This window comes from Rhynchophorus ferrugineus, unplaced genomic scaffold, assembly GCF_030347505.1.
Source record: "Rhynchophorus ferrugineus isolate W39M unplaced genomic scaffold, kcgeb_rfMv2 rfM601, whole genome shotgun sequence".
NCBI lineage: Eukaryota > Metazoa > Arthropoda > Insecta > Coleoptera > Curculionidae > Rhynchophorus > Rhynchophorus ferrugineus.
In genome coordinates, this window is record NW_027473178.1 from 17,358 (window position 1) to 25,000 (window position 7,643).

Consider the following 7,643-nt stretch of genomic DNA (forward strand, 5'->3'; position numbering starts at 1 on the left):
GGCAAGACGCCGCCCTGGGCAATAGTAACGCCAGATAACAGTTTATTCAATTCCTCGTCGTTTCTGATGGCCAATTGTAAATGCCTAGGGATAATCCTTGTTTTCTTGTTGTCTCTAGCGGCGTTACCCGCCAACTCGAGAACTTCGGCCGCCAGATATTCCATTACGGCAGCTAAGTAAACGGGAGCACCGGCCCCTACGCGTTCGGCATAATTTCCTTTCCTTAGAAGTCGGTGAATACGACCGACAGGAAATTGTAATCCCGCACGATTGGAACGAGACTTCGCCTTTCCCTTCACTTTTCCGCCTTTACCACGTCCGGACATGTTAATCTCGATCGTTGTTAGATACTGCTCACCTTTAAATCAAAAACGGTACTGGAAATTTCTTACAGATCGGCCTGGAATTTTGTCCGCGAGCCAAACTCGTTATATCATACGCGACCAATCAGACTCTAACTCGGGCTATGGGCGGGGCTTAGAAGTGTTCCTTCGAATGTTATAAGTTCTAGAATTAAAGGCATTTTTTTAGTTAAGTACTCTTTGAGGTACGTGAGACGTCGGGATTTTTATTTCGAAATGCCACCGAAGACAAGCGGTAAGGCGGCCAAGAAAGCCGGAAAAGCCCAGAAAAATATCTCTAAGAGCGACAAGAAAAAGAAGCGCAGGAGGAAGGAAAGCTATGCGATTTACATATACAAAGTTTTAAAGCAGGTTCATCCCGATACGGGTATCTCCAGCAAGGCCATGTCGATCATGAATTCTTTCGTGAACGATATATTCGAAAGGATAGCCGCCGAAGCGTCGCGTCTCGCCCATTACAATAAGAGATCAACGATCACGAGCAGAGAAATCCAAACCGCCGTTAGGTTATTGTTACCCGGTGAGTTGGCTAAGCACGCCGTTAGCGAAGGTACCAAAGCAGTCACCAAATATACCAGTTCTAAGTAAATTAATTCACATACCTATGTGTGTTTCAATATACTACTTACCTGCAAAATCGGTTCTTTTCAGAACCACAATTGGATATACATTTTAAAAAATGAAATGTTAAACAGTAGCTGACATTTTATAAAAACAGAATTTTCAGATATATATATATATATTGTAGTTATTGTATTGAATTATATTATATCATTATAATCTGTTATATAGTAAGTATATAGAATAAGTTTTGTAAAAATGGTACGGCCCGAGATTGTTATTTAAAAATAAGGTAAAGTATTTCTGGAGTGACTTCGAAAATATGTGTATTCATTTTTATTACGTTTATGACTATATGATAATTAATTTATTTTTCCTAACTGTGGCTAATTGTGGATTGTGGCTAATTTCTACACGATAAGTATTAATCACGGGAACGTCTCGAAATGAACAAATAGGAACTGTAATTAATCAAGAATTTAGAATGGAACTATCGTCCTAATATAATGAGGATCGTCAAAGAGAAGATACTTTTTTTTTCGTTTACTAGGTTGACCTTGCTTGGGGACAGTGGAACTCAGTGGAAAATCGCTGATGGTGGGTGAGGAGGATAGGCCTGTGGTCAGAATCGATATCTTGGAGTACTTGCAGGTCAGAGGCTTGATTCGAATTTTGATAGATAAAAAAGTCAATTATTGTCGGTCGATTGGAGGAGTAGTGAGTTGGTTCGCTTGGAGCAATAAGCCCAAGTTCCAACTCATCTATTATCCCGGCCGATAGTAATTCTTCCAATAGCTGTGTGGTTGATGGCGTTGAAAATGGCCTGAAAATCTCCTTGGTCATCTGAATATGTTCCGAAGAGTATTTCGCCAATGGAGATCGGGTTCGTGTTCTAGTGGAATCCAGACCAGCCAGACGACTGTTATCTTGAGTTCCCCGTACATGAGTGGGGGGAGGAATTGGTCTTTTGGGTTTGGTTGTTTTTGGAGTAGGTCGGCACTTGCATCCCGAGTAATTTGCGGTGTATGGTTCTCAACAGTTGGTGCATTTCGGCGGGGAATTTCTGTCTTTGGGACTTGACGTAGGCCGGAGTGGCTTTACAGTTGGCCGATGAATGACCGTAGAATTGGCAGTTAAAACGTTGAACGCGCCTGCCGTTGCCGCGCTGGGCTTGGACTTTTACCACCTGATTCATTAGGCGGTCGACCGCGAAGATACGGCGTTCCTCTCGAGGAACCGACCAACATGGATTGGATTGAAACCGAGCTTCATGAGCGCGGTTCGGACTTCGAGTTACCATTACGTCGAGAGAGAAATATAATATATTAGCTGACCCCGCAGACACTCCGTACCCTGTACTCAATGGATAAATAAAGGATTCATTCTATCAAATTCTTCGTTCAAATCACTTTCGAATCATCCTTAGGAACATTCTGATATCGGAAAACCTTATCCGTAGTCGATAAACGATATCTAACGGATGAATTATAGAAAATGGCCAATAAGCGGCAAATATCCGATCGTAAGGGTGCACCATCGTTTCGGCGAATCATTCTTTTGGAATCTTACGTTCTACAAGCAAAACATTTATTCATAGGTATATACCGATAATAACGAACGGGCCGACGTAACAACCTAAAATGTCCTGAAATACGTGAGAACAGTTTTACTCCGATCGCCGTATCGATATGTGACAGTATCCATCCTATGAAGGATCTTTACATTCTACTAGCATAATTTTATGGATCGGAATTTTCCGACTTTTAAAGAACGTGATCGGCAGTCTAGAAACGGCCTGAGGACGTATTAACACGAGAGGTTAAAATTATTGCTTTAGAAGTTCACGTTGTCTAAAGCTAAAGTTTATTCATCGGAACATTCCGATAATAACGAGAACGGGCAGACGTAAAAACGAAAAATTTGCGCAACGTCCGTATAAACGATCTGTTCTAAAACACCCATACATTTCCGATAGCTGGCGAGAGACCCGCGCTTAAATCGTGTGCGCTTCTACGTGGGGCGATACGAGAGACGGATACGACGGGTCGGGTCGACCGGCGCTGTGACACTTTTACCGAGTGGCTTTTGATCAGCGAAGGTGGTATTACATATTATATGTTAATATATAAGATCCGAACCGTATTTTTTTATTTATCTAAATAAAAAGCGTATTTCGTCGTGTTATTATATATTCGTAACGCTCTCGCGATTTTGTATCGTCGTTTCGTTGTTCTTCCTGGTCGGTTTTTTTCGATATATCGGGAAGCGTACGACGACGACGACGGTATCACTGCGAGATCGCGAATTCGGCGGGAACATTCGGCTTCGTTAGAAGAAGATGATCCACGATTCATATGCGATTGGAATTATTATTTTTATGGACGTATCGGTTTTTCATCGGAACGTTCATAAAACAGCAACACATTTTGCGATAGCTCTCTGCTCTCCGAGCGAGAATAAAATAAAAAATCACGAAACGTTTCTCGTACGAGGTTTCCTTGTCGCTTTATATATTTCTATCTAGCGAAGGGTTCGGAGAGAATGTTTTTCGAGGTCTTATAAACGCCGAACGATATTTTGCGGCATCCAATTTTCGACGTAGTCGACGATCGTCGTCGATAATCGAGATAATTGGGTGCCTAGTCGATCGGTTGTGTATAAAAAAAACAAAAGATGTGTCTAAGATGATGATATCGTTTTGTTTTATTAGACAACTAATATTAAAATGTAAGAGCGTGGCGCCTCGGACCGGTTTTTCCGTCGTCTAGGCGCGCTATCATGCACCTCCTTTTTATTAGTCGTCGATATATATTATATATCGTCGTCTTACGCACACGTTTCTTTATAAGTCAAACTTATAAAATAAACTGTGTCTGTATTTGTTTTATCTGCTTCGTGTCGATAAAATAATAAGAACAGTTCCCTGGTTGATCCTGCCAGTAGTCATATGCTTGTCTCAAAGATTAAGCCATGCATGTCTCAGTACATACCGAATTAAGGTGAAACCGCGAAAGGCTCATTAAATCAGTTATGGTTCCTTAGATCGTACCCACAATTACTTGGATAACTGTGGTAATTCTAGAGCTAATACATGCAAACAGAGCTCCGACCAGAGATGGAAGGAGTGCTTTTATTAGATCAAAACCAATCGGTTTCGGGTTCGCGCTCGTCATCGTACAACTTGGTGACTCTGAATAACTTTAAGCTGATCGCACGGTCTCGCACCGGCGACACATCTTTCAAATGTCTGCCTTATCAACTGTCGATGGTAGGTTCTGCGCCTACCATGGTCGTAACGGGTAACGGGGAATCAGGGTTCGATTCCGGAGAGGGAGCCTGAGAAACGGCTACCACATCCAAGGAAGGCAGCAGGCGCGCAAATTACCCACTCCCGGCACGGGGAGGTAGTGACGAAAAATAACGATACGGGACTCATCCGAGGCCCCGTAATCGGAATGAGTACACTCTAAACCCTTTAACGAGGATCAATTGGAGGGCCAGTCTGGTGCCAGCAGCCGCGGTAATTCCAGCTCCAATAGCGTATATTAAAGTTGTTGCGGTTAAAAAGCTCGTAGTCGAATTTGTGTCTCGCGCCGCCGGTTCATCGTTCGCGGTGTTAACTGGCGTGTTTTTCGCGAGACGTCCTGCCGGTGGGCTTAGTCGTGTCGCGTCGCCGTCGCGCGTGCGTTTCGGCGTGCGTGTTGTGCGCGTCGTGGTTACGACGGCCCAACTCAATCCTGCCGCGGTGCTCTTTACTGAGTGTCGAGGTGGGCCGGCACGTTTACTTTGAACAAATTAGAGTGCTCAAAGCAGGCTAAAATTTCGCCTGAATACTGTATGCATGGAATAATGGAATAGGACCTCGGTTCTATTTTGTTGGTTTTCGGAACCCCGAGGTAATGATTAATAGGAACGGATGGGGGCATTCGTATTGCGACGTTAGAGGTGAAATTCTTGGATCGTCGCAAGACGAACAGAAGCGAAAGCATTTGCCAAAAACGCTTTCATTGATCAAGAACGAAAGTTAGAGGTTCGAAGGCGATCAGATACCGCCCTAGTTCTAACCTTAAACGATGCCAGCTAGCGATCCGTCGACGTTCCCTAATATGACTCGACGGGCAGCTTCCGGGAAACCAAAGCTTTTGGGTTCCGGGGGAAGTATGGTTGCAAAGCTGAAACTTAAAGGAATTGACGGAAGGGCACCACCAGGAGTGGAGCCTGCGGCTTAATTTGACTCAACACGGGAAACCTCACCAGGCCCGGACACCGGAAGGATTGACAGATTGAGAGCTCTTTCTTGATTCGGTGGGTGGTGGTGCATGGCCGTTCTTAGTTGGTGGAGCGATTTGTCTGGTTAATTCCGATAACGAACGAGACTCTAGCCTGCTAACTAGGCGCTTTTTGACATCCTAAAGGCCCGCCGGCCGCGTTGCTTTCGGGTTTCGCGGTTCGTGCGCGGTTTTTACTGTCGGCGTACAAACTATTCTTCTTAGAGGGACAGGCGGCTTCTAGCCGCACGAGATTGAGCAATAACAGGTCTGTGATGCCCTTAGATGTTCTGGGCCGCACGCGCGCTACACTGAAGGAATCAGCGTGTCTTCCCTGGCCGAGCGGCCCGGGTAACCCGCTGAACCTCCTTCGTGCTAGGGATTGGGGCTTGCAATTGTTCCCCATGAACGAGGAATTCCCAGTAAGCGCGAGTCATAAGCTCGCGTTGATTACGTCCCTGCCCTTTGTACACACCGCCCGTCGCTACTACCGATTGAATGATTTAGTGAGGTCTTCGGATCGACACGCGATGGCGTTTCGGCGTCGTCGATGTGTAGGAAAAGATGACCAAACTTGATCATTTAGAGGAAGTAAAAGTCGTAACAAGGTTTCCGTAGGTGAACCTGCGGAAGGATCATTACAGTGTGTTGTTATGCCTATATATATATAATAGGTAAACGTACAAGTCTGTAAAAATCATTGTCGAACGTTAAAGAGCCATCTACGAAGTTCGGAAGTTCCGATCGAATTTCGACGTCGTCAACGTAGCTGTTTTCGGGTACCTATAATATATGGTTTTAAAAGATGTACGCCCGAAAGCGGAGATATATACGATGAAGATGTTGTTATATAGGACGACGAGTAATAATCGTCGGCCTACGACGGATTTCGTTATAAATGGACAAATCGAGCGCAAAATAAAACGATTTTGCCAATTATATTTCTAATCGACGTTTCGATCCTCATATCGACGAACATATACGATGATCGGTAATGTGATTAGTTTACGAAAATCTTATCACCCTTCGTTTGTTTCATTCCAAAAGGGTGAGATTTAGTTTACGAAAATATTGCCAAACTATGATCAGCGTATGCTCTTTTGTTGTCGTACGAGGTGAGACGACGAAAATTTACAACGAACGTCACCATTTCGAGTAGTCTGTCTCCGCTCCTCTCGTTGTGTGTAGTGGAGAAGACGAAAATAAACCGTAAGAGCGTTTTAAAGTCGACGGCGGCTGCGAAAGGGGCGCAAGCGCTGTCTATGACGTGAGCGCGCGTCGTCGTCGTCGTCGTCGTCTTATAATAGAAACGTTTCGATATGCGTTTAAAACCTAACTTAAAAAAAGATTACCCTAAACGGTGGATCACTTGGCTCGTGGGTCGATGAAGAACGCAGCTAATTGCGCGTCAACTTGTGAACTGCAGGACACATGAACATCGACATTTCGAACGCACATTGCGGTCCTGGGATCTCATACCCGGACCACTCCTGGCTGAGGGTCGTATCTCATTTCAAGACTGCTCGGATTTTCTTTGATCTTCGCGATCGACGAGAAATGTCTGAGCGTGCTGAGCGTATAAGCGCGATTCGATCGCGACGTTCTAAAACGTGACAGCGGACCCGTACGTGTGACCTAACTCTCTCGTACGGGTCGTACGAATATGAAAGGGATGAGACGTGTTTAAAACGGTCGTTCGCACGTTTTTGTGATAAACGTAGCGCGCACCATTAATACGATCGTCGTATCCGATAAAATTAGTTTTTAATCGACGTCGGATCGTAGGTGCGTTGTCTCTCGAATACGAGGGAGAAAACACCGTTTTTCGACGGCGCGTCTTTTCCATTCTAAACTTTTATATTTCGTATTGGCTCCTAATCTTCATTATTATGATGATTACGAGCGCCACGCATATTAAACTAGCGACCTCAGAGCAGGTGAGACTACCCGCTGAATTTAAGCATATTACTAAGCGGAGGAAAAGAAACTAACTAGGATTCCCTTAGTAGCTGCGAGCGAACAGGGATTAGCCCAGCACCGAATCCCGCGACCGACATCGGGCGCCGGGAAATGTGGTGTTCGGGAGGGTCCATTATCTCGACGTTACGTCGCGCGTCCAAGTCCATCTTGAACGGGGCAACAGCCCATAGAGGGTGCCAGGCCCGTAGCGACCGTGACTGACGGCGAGAGGATCTCTCCTTAGAGTCGGGTTGCTTGAGAGTGCAGCCCTAAGCGGGTGGTAAACTCCATCTAAGGCTAAATATAACCACGAGACCGATAGCGAACAAGTACCGTGAGGGAAAGTTGAAAAGCACTTTGAAGAGAGAGTTCAAGAGTACGTGAAACCGTTTAGGGGTAAACCTGAGAAACCCGAAAGGTCGAAGGGAGAAATTCATTCGCGGCTCGTAGTAGGCGGCGTGCGATCGCGTGACACGTGACGTTTCGGCGTTGC

The 7,643-nt window shown here is 45.1% G+C and overlaps 3 non-coding genes across 3 annotated transcripts in view; all 3 read left to right on the forward strand.

Moving 5' to 3' along the window:
• Positions 1 to 3,843: 3,843 nt before the first annotated feature.
• LOC143206230 (small subunit ribosomal RNA) lies at positions 3,844 to 5,832 on the forward strand. Its single transcript, XR_013008222.1, has one exon. It is a non-coding gene; the product is annotated as a small subunit ribosomal RNA (ribosomal RNA).
• A 708-nt stretch (positions 5,833 to 6,540) lies between these two features.
• On the forward strand, positions 6,541 to 6,695 carry LOC143206229 (5.8S ribosomal RNA). Its single transcript, XR_013008221.1, has one exon. It is a non-coding gene; the product is annotated as a 5.8S ribosomal RNA (ribosomal RNA).
• Positions 6,696 to 7,114: 419 nt separating this feature from the next.
• LOC143206231 (large subunit ribosomal RNA) overlaps positions 7,115 to 7,643 on the forward strand; it is a 4,098-nt gene continuing 3,569 nt past the window's right edge. Inside the window, exon 1 of the ribosomal RNA XR_013008223.1 lies at positions 7,115 to 7,643. This exon is cut by the window's right edge and continues 3,569 nt beyond it. This is a non-coding gene — a ribosomal RNA (large subunit ribosomal RNA).